At 40.4% G+C, this 9,439-nt stretch overlaps 1 protein-coding gene across 1 annotated transcript in view; it reads left to right on the top strand.

Annotated features, from left to right (window-relative positions):
* Positions 1-6,542: 6,542 nt before the first annotated feature.
* Positions 6,543-9,439, top strand: part of LOC113156025 (myocardin-related transcription factor A-like) — a 38,403-nt gene continuing 35,506 nt past the window's right edge. Inside the window, exon 1 of the mRNA XM_026350835.1 lies at positions 6,543-6,602. The gene's annotated coding sequence lies outside the window, so the exon portion shown is untranslated. The remainder of the gene's footprint in view (positions 6,603-9,439) is intronic.

Raw genomic sequence — 9,439 nt, 5'->3', positions numbered from 1 at the left:
GTGTCCTGTCTGGCAGCGCAGCATTCAACATGGAGCACTGTATATGTTTTTGTGCAGGATAATTAGCTTTTTCAATAGGAGTATGTGTTCTTACACAGGTATAATTAGGGTCTAGTACACTCCTCTTCATGGGGTGGCCCCAACACTTCAACAAATGTTTTCCACGTGGACTATTTGGTTTGTTTCATATCACACATCATTTTCCTTTCAGTAGAAATGGGTCTAGGTTGTTATGGGTTAAGCTTTACCAGGTCAGAACTGAGACGGATGTGTGTGGCTACAGTTTAAGGTATTTGGAAACCATATTTTATCCAAATGAAATAGTTGTCTGCACACTAGTTAAGAGCCACAGAGTGTGTAATCTGCTGTAAGCAGCTCCACTTTTCATCTAAGCTGTTCATAAATGGTAGTAAATATGAAAATATGTTGCACATGATGTAACCGTTGAAAGATGTTCGAGTTGTTTCCAGTCTTGATGTGCACTTTCTCCTCCTGGAGTCCCTCCAACTATGACCTTGAGCATCGGATCCCCCAAGCCTGTAATCGTCCTCTCAGGCCGGTACTGTTTAGGAGACTCTGCACACCCCGTGTTGACACGTCGATCAACACGATCCTTGCAGAGCACCGGGGGGTCCTCCAGCTTTGGTTGTCTCCGGGACTCCAGAGACAGGAGGAGTGCTGTACTAAACTGATGGATTCGCCTTCTATTTATAACCTAGGATTTGGGTTCTAAATGGCGTCTCTCGTGACGTCACTCGAGACGTATCCGCTCAATTTTCAGACGCTGTCGCGGTTGATTGACAGCTGCTACCTCCAGAGCCACAGCACCCCAACAGCAAAGTCTTACAAATAGAGCTCATAGTAAAATGCAGCTGCAGGTGGATCACACCGCTTTGAATAATAAATTGTCTAAATGTTTATGCCACAAAACTCTATTTTACCGATTTAAAATCTTTGTACAGCACATCAACCTTTTCTCTCCTTGCGGATTTTATTTCTCACCTTTGTTGTCCAGGCTACATCTACCTGAGTCACTTAACCCTGAGTACAACATGTACATTATGTCCATATATGATGTTCTTTTCACTTCTATTGTCTCAGACGTGTGGAGCATATTACTGTTTGAAATCCAGTAACACTGAAATCTCCAGGATTTTTTAGTTTTGAAAATGCAGCTATCATGTTCGTGGAGGCTCTGTTTCACTGAAACAGTTTTCAAATATATACACGTGTATATATATTTATATATGGAGGCTGCTGTGGTTCTTGTCTATAAACATTCTGTGATCCAGGTGAAGTTATGGTGCAATTCCTCACGCTGCCTGCAGCGTACGTGGCGGCGCTCGTTCATCAACACTGTTGCGTCTCTTGTTGCGTCTGTTTTCATGAGCAGTCGATATTTTTAAATTAGAAGCAGAAGATCCTACCTGTCACTGAACCCATAAGAACCCAAAAAACAAACAAACAATAAAACACGACGACACAGGTGTGACAAACACGTTTTTGTTTCAATTTGTATTTATTCATTTTCTGTTTTTATTTAAACTGTGTCCTGTCTGGCAGCGCAGCATGCAACATGGAGCACTGTATATGTTTTTTTGCAGGTTTAATTAGCTTTTTCAATAGGAGCATCTGTTCTTACACAGGTATAATTAGGGTCTAGTACACTCCTCTTCATGGGGTGGCCCCAACACTTCAACAAATGTGTTCCACATGGACTATTTGGTTTGTTTCATATCCCACATCATTTTCGTGTCAGTAGAAATGGGTCTAGGTTGTTATGGGTTAAGCTTTACCAGGTCAGAACTGAGACGGATGTGTGTGGCTACAGTTTAAGGTATTTGGAAACCATATTTTATCCAAATAATTTGCTGCAGCACCATCACATGCTGAAATGTCATTTTGCATTTTGACTTTATATTGTCACAAGGTAAAAACACAAGGCAGAAACAGAGCGTTCCCCATCTCTCTTCAAAAAACTTTTTTTTTTCTTTTTATTTAAATGACCACATATTGTAATAAACAAGGGAACATTTTTGCTTTATTCAGTTGCTTTATTTTGAGATATCTTCACAGGTCATTGACCATATTTACCAAGCAAAAATGAGCCATCGTCTGCAAACAGCTTGATCATTAAGGTCTCTGGGAAGACTTGCTGATGGAGATGTTACATCTGGCCCACTTTTATCTTGAGTGGATTTTTCTCCAAGGTGAGTAACTGTGCTGATATGTAGGGAGTTTACCATGAACCCTGAAGCTATACAGGCAAGTGTTGTTAATGTTTCCCCAGTTACTCTCAATCTGCAGTTTCACATATCTGAAGACACAGTCATCCTGATTCTGGAGAGAGACAAGAGAAAGACTTGAATAAAGACAGTCAGTTATACTTGGTATCTATGTGGACCACATATTTTCTTAAATAATAAGCAGCTCAACCTGCAGCCATTTAAATGTCAGGGACTGGCTTTATTCTCAGGAGAACATATTTAAAGCCAGAGATTGTTTTGTCACGTTGTGTGTTTGAATCTGACCATTCAAATGAATTATGTTCATGACAGCTATACCATATATGACACATTTACTTACAGACAGTTTGAAGGTCTGAAATGCTGCACTGTCTTGATTGTAAACCAGTGTTCCTAAGCAGGTCTTTTCCCCATTTGTGGTACTCATTCCCTTAAAGATAAAGACATTTGAGCTGGTCACTTTCTGCCATGGCAATAATAACGCATTATAAAGTACAGGACATTTTTAGGGTAGCTAAGGCGAATGTGTGACTTACATAGACAGAAAACTTCCTTGGAGCGCTTGTGATGTAACCGTTGGGAGATTGGCTTTTTGTTATGTGGCCGAGTGTCACATGAGTGATGTAGACTGGGTGAGAAAGGGAGATGAATAAATGTCCGTGGTTCCCTGAAAAGCACCAGCATTGTCCGGGATGTAATGATGAATGTCCCTGATGGGAGAAAAATTAATATCGGAGTGTTAAAAGTTCATTAAGTAAATTTGTTTCTCTGGTTAGTTTCGTGTTTAAGACTAGTAACTTATGTAGTCTTTAAAGCTTACCTGAATCACTCTTCTTTGTCTTTCAGCTGAATACCACCAGGAGCAGATTGTATCCCACAGTAGACCTATATGTTTCTGGGGCCAATATGTATCTGAAGATAAATGCTGCAAAACTCTGGCACCTATACAAAGAAATCAGGAGCTTAGAAGTTAGAAATCAACCAATTTCCACTAAAGCACGAGCCCGAAACATTGTGACACAGGTAAAGATGGTAAGGATGACGTGCCTTGTGACTCTAGGGCATAGTTTGCTATTGTGTCTGCAAGAGGAAGAAACTTGTCCATCTCCTGTCTGAGTGACTGCACTTCCTGCTGGAGCTCCATTAATTGAAAGTGCATGTGTGTAATTCCTGAAAAAAAAAAGAAAAAGTAAGGATCCGAAAGATTTTTTAATTGAACAATTGGTTGGGAAATGGTGAGGCAGCTGGGGAGGAAACACTACAATAGAAGGAGAGGGTTCTTCTACACGACCCATGCCCCCTAATAGATGACTAACTCACCAAAAACCAGAAGAAGCACGAGGAGAAAGCTGCTGACATTCTTTGCAGAAAAGTTGCATCCTGTCGTGACGACAGAGACGAAGACGGTGTTTTGCCAACAAAGAAATATATTCCTGAAACTAGTTATTCTCAGATAAACAAATGACAGGGAGTCTTTACCTGTGTTTCGTCTGGTCTGTGTCTCAGACATCGATGTCACATGTATTGGGTTATTAGGGGTCCACGTCTCACTATTCCTCATAACGTCTTGGTTGTGTTGAATTTTTTCAGCCACATAGTTTGCATGGTGGTTGACATTTCGATGTCCTGTCTTCCTCCGAAAGATCCTAAGACAAAGGACAGAAGTTAGAAAAGGCCGGACCATGTGAACGATATAGATACCACAGATCACAGCATGTGCACACAAACACAGCAGCACACCTGTATAATATCTCCTTGTAGGAAATAGATGGAGTCCCCTCCTCTGTGTAATAGCCTCTTTGTTGCAGGCGAGGGCTTCTTCTCAACATGACTGGGAAAAGATAGCCTACAAAGATGACAAACCATTAGTGATAAATAAAGAAGACAGGTAATGCTTCAGGCAGCCCTTGCATATTCTTTCCTCTCTGTGTAAACTTATAATTTATCAAACCTAGATCAAGGCAATTTGTAGGACTAAACTAAAGTCCATAAATACTGACATGACAGTGGACTACACTCAGTGCTGTTGTAGCTAGTCTTTACAGTTTTTGCAGAAAAGATTAAAAAAAGTTCATAAAGGCCTTTCACGTGTCAGGTCAAAGTCAGGTCTGCAGGTCTGCTGGTAACGTACCTCGTATTTCCATCCTGCCAGAAATGGATCCGTGAACAAGAATGAGTTGAAATCCTCGGGGACAAGAGTTAAAAACAGAAGATAAATGCTGACCATAATCGGAGGAAGCTCTGTGTGAACATCTCAAAAGTGCAAACTAACGGAAATGTGAGGACTGAATTCTGTGTTGTGGTACTGTAAAACTGTACGCTCTTCAGTCTGCGTCATAATGACTGACGGAATATTCATTCATTCCATGTGCAAAACAGGTCTGAATCACAAATTCAACAGATTTCTCCTACTGCACATATATCAATCTGCTGATAATATAACTATTGATCTAAATTGATATTAATCTCTTTTATTACAGTGAGATCCTCTTGACCTACAATCAATGCTAGACATACAGAAGTGTAGCCCTACTAAAATCATTTGTATATAGTAACATAATTCAACAAATATAGTAGGATATAACTTATAACAACAAATCAGAAATACATTTTTAAAAACAACTGTCACTAGGGCCTGTCTATTTGTTTTGCAAGAAGGTGCCCAGGAAACTGTGGACTACTAAGATAAGAACATTTTTTCGTTTCTATATAATGTAGAAACCAGCTTTAAAAACCAATGAAAGCATGCTGGGCCCATAAGAGGCCGATAGGTCGAAATCATCTTCTGCTGAACTTTGTGGCACAGCTGTGAGTCATTTGGTAACAGTGGTCACATGTATATATAAACACCTTTTGACCTGTGAAACTAGAAGTAAGTCGCAGGAGATCAATGTGTAATTGTGAACAGGAAACATGCTGGCGGCTGATTAGTATTTTTGGAATAACAAGATGTGCAAGCTCAACTGATTTTTAGCAGTGTGTGATAATTACCATTTCAGCTCTGTAATCTTGGGGTGGATGGTGATTTTACATGTCTTTTGTATGAAAGCACAGTCCTTTGTGTTTAAAAGTAATAAAATGCAATGGTAGTTTGTCTTTTTATGAAACATAGTCAAAGAACAGTGGGATAAAACAGTATGAAAACCGTGTGTGCTTCTGTCTGAGGCTGTGCTGCTGTAATCAAACATTGCACAAACCTCACTAAAAGATGCAAGCACGGATAATGTGGAAACAATAATAAAGGAACACCACCACAGACAATCAGCTGGAGCTCACGGTGAACTTGAGTCGTGTGATGAAGCAGCTCCACGCATCTCACACTAGATGGAGACAGAGACTGTACAGAGGAGTGGAGCTCCCGTTTCAAGTACCACATACCTGTCTGTTTATTCAAGTTAAATCTTAGTAGCTTTTTGTCATATTTAAGACTATTGTGTCTGAAGTTCGCTCAACCGGGATGTGTCATCTCCTGTTTGAGAATAGTAGTAGTAAACTAGTGGGGAAGGTGTTGTGAAGGAAGTGGGTCTGCATCCCACGCAGAGGAGGGTTTTCCGGTTAAAGTTTCCTTTGTGATTCGGAAGTAGCGGTGTGTGATGCCAACGCCGTTTATTCTTACAACCCACAAGTGGCGACCATGATAAGTAAGCGTTAATACACAAATTAAATAGCTTCAGAGCACTACTTTGTCTTCAGATGAGATAAACCTGCAGTGTGTCAGGCAGTAATTACGCTGAGCAGCTAGCTAGCGGTTAGCGGTAATGACTGGCTGTTACAGCTTGCTAACGGTAGCTAGCTAGCTAACTTAGTGTGTGTCTCCAGTCAACATGTTTTAGAGCTAGCCAGCGCTAGCAGTAAGTATGTTATTATGTAGTTGTCAACGATCATTCTGTCGTTTTTGTGCGCCTTTACACAGTAGCCTCACTTTTACGCGCGTATGGATTGTTTAGGCTTAGGTTGAGGGAAACTCCCACCCAGACATGCTAACAATAGCATAGCATGTCTGTCTTGTTTTGGACAGTGACAGCTGTAGACCGCTGCCCCATGTCAACTGTGGAGAGGCCTCCTACAACGTGGATTCGTGTAGCCCATGTGATTAATTCTCGTCTCATAGTCTTTTTTAACCTCCATTACTGCAGTACGGCCTTTTTGCACATGTGCTGGTTGCAGATTCTGCTGCTCAGCATCATACATTGTTAAGTAATAGACAATAATAGAGTAACTGGTTTGGTGAGGACAGCGATGAGATAACAAATATTTGGTTGGTGCTTTACTTATTTATTTTCTTCCACAGAACCGTCCAAAGCCATGTCCTTCTGAAATGGCAAACAACCCCTTCATCAGGATTTTGTAATACAGGTAAGCAACAAGCCTAGTTTCTATGTGGCCAGGGCAGGTGGGGACCACATCCTTTACCTGACTGCAGGGAAGTGAGAAGGTGTTGTAGTTCCTGGTATTGGTTCTGTCTCATGGTGAAAACAAAGCAGGAGGTGGTGTGTTTGTCTCTGCTGTGTGTGCCAATGTAATTGTGATACATATCTTAAAAGCTAGTGTGGGCGTGCAGAGGGGAATGCTGGAGCACTTAGTATTTGTTTTCAGTGAATTGCACCACATAATAGAAACTGCATGTTTGAACAGCAGCCCTCTGTTGGGAAAGTAAGGATGAAGTAACTATTGTTGCAGTGAACATCTCTAAAAGTCACTGTGCAATGTGCAAGACTATTTTTTTTCACGTCCTGCTGACAGGAGATATGCATCTTAAAGTAAGGTGTTACAGAGAGCTCAAGTTGTTTTGAAGCCAATATAACCGTTATCTCATCATCAAATCACAATGACATGCATAGTTATTAAGCTGGTAATGCATTATTCATGTATTGTCTAATTCTTTAATAGAAATATTTTCTCATGGTAGCTGCCTGGCCCTCAGTGTTGCAATTTAGCACCACTGAATATAACTGTTTCCTGGTTTTTGTTTTTCTCAGTTTGACCGGAGAGGGCTGTGTTGCATTTTGCAAGACTTGTTTTGATTATTAGCATCTGTAATAAGGTTGTATTGTCAGGTCACATCGCAAATGAACATGCAGCGCTGTCTGTTGTATACTATTCTACACTTTTGCTGCTGAGTTAGCACTCTTCTTGGCAGCGAGTGAGTTAGATTAACAGATATGACAGAGGATTTGCTCACTGAAGCTGTCACAACGAAGGCTGAAGTTATCAGGGAGCTTGATATGTAAACAGAATGTGAAAGGTTATTTAGACTTATGCAATGACATTTGTTTTACAATGTGTATTATATAAGTACTGCAATAGTTTGAAATGCACCATCACCTCTGTATGATCTATAATGATCTCCTTTATCCCATACAAAACTCTGCTTCGTTCAAATACACCTCTCTCATTACTGCGTGAAGAAACATTTGGGGACTAAAGAAGCTCAAGGACAGTATGGCTGTGTGATAAAAGCCTGCTTGTAATAATAGTTTTCACTTTTTAGATGAAATATTTGTACATCTGCTTGTAACTAGACAACATTTAACATTTGAACACTTCATTTTAAATTTATCAAATGAATTTTATACATGAAGTGAAAATTTGGTGTGGCTTAGTGGTTAGTGTGCTGCTATTCATAGATGTGTGTGTGCCGCCATTTGGTTGTGAAAGAGAAGAGAGACATCTCAGACAACATTGCCCTGTTGTTTTCATGCCCACTGTGCAGTAATGACAGACCCCCCATCAGAACCCCATGGCTTCAAAACGCATATTTGCACAGAGAGAGATCAACATGCAGCATAGCAGCTGGTCCTGACGTTGTAAACAACTATTCGTGATTGGCTGCCTGAGTTACTGAGAAGCCCCTGCCTGCAGCCTGGAATACAAAGGCGGGGCTACACTTCATACATGTCAGATGCCACATGCATAGCACCACCCCCATATGCTGAATGTTATAAATGGACCTTAACACTGTGGAAAAAAAGTCAGTGCCCGAATGCTGAGTGACAGGCCTGAGTTAGTTCTTACTTGATGTCTGTACTGGTAATCTGATGGTTTAACATTCATCACTTATTTACATTAACATTATGTATGCAAGCACAATTCAATCAGCAAGTGTTGATTAGTATATAAAACACAGATACAGTGAGCATACATAAATTGTGAACTTCTAGCACATAGGCACCTGTAATTAAATTGGAGAAGCAAAACACCAACAGTGCACCCAAAAGCAAGCATTGAATTTATGGTAAGTAATGCTAGCGGCCTAGTGAAAGTTAAAATGTTATGTGCTCTGGAAGTTACTGGGCCTGTTCAGTCTAAGGGAGTGCTTCACAAAGAAAGGTAACCAGTTATTCCAGGCTTTTTCAAGTTAATCAGGAAAATCTGTTTCTTGAAGCAGGTTAAGATTTAGTCTAAGCTTCACTTCAAGCTTAACCAGTTTTATTATAATTGTACCTGCCAATCTGAAATAATGTCCTGCTCGAGCGATCTCTCATTACTGCTGCACTGTGAGCTGTCAAACTGCCACAGGTCATGCAGAATTCATGGTTATTGGTTGAATTTGCCATAATTGTTGCAATCGCGACAACCTGTAGGGGCTGCTTTTTCATTTAAGACATAACATGTCATTAACATGTCCCCAAGGTATAAGCACACATGCAAATAACAAAGTTAAAGAAGGCTGAATTTTACATAGCTCCATCAGTTTCCCAGGACCAGTGTTGTACTCACTGTCACACTGTAACACAAGTGTTTTTCATCCTATGACACGTACAAATGCCTATCCAGAGCAAACTAAACTGTTAGAGAACTTCAGTTTAAAAAAAAAAAAATGTTGCTTTGTTAAAAAACTTATGTTACTCAGAGCCCATGTTGTTCTGTTAAAGGTTTTAATGTCACACTGCAGCAAACTAAGCAGACACAGAAGGTAAAGGTGTCAGGAGTCTGCACTCACTAATGGTTTATGATGTCTCTGTGTGTCAGCCAGCTGTAGAAACCGTGATGAAACCACACATCACGTGTCTGTGCCATCAACCTTCCTATCTAACCTCTGACAAGAAAGGGAATGAGTGTATTTCCAAAATATCAAACTATTCCTTTAAGACTTGACCTTGCAGATCTTAAACAAGCTTTCTTTCTGTACTGAGGTACTAAGCTAATAGATGATGTAAAGGTATGGAAATCACATTGAGGTCGTCGTGAAG

This window comes from Anabas testudineus, chromosome 19 (genome assembly GCF_900324465.2).
Source record: "Anabas testudineus chromosome 19, fAnaTes1.2, whole genome shotgun sequence".
In the NCBI taxonomy this organism is placed as follows: Eukaryota; Metazoa; Chordata; class Actinopteri; order Anabantiformes; family Anabantidae; genus Anabas; species Anabas testudineus.
This window is presented reverse-complemented; position numbering and strand designations above follow the sequence as displayed.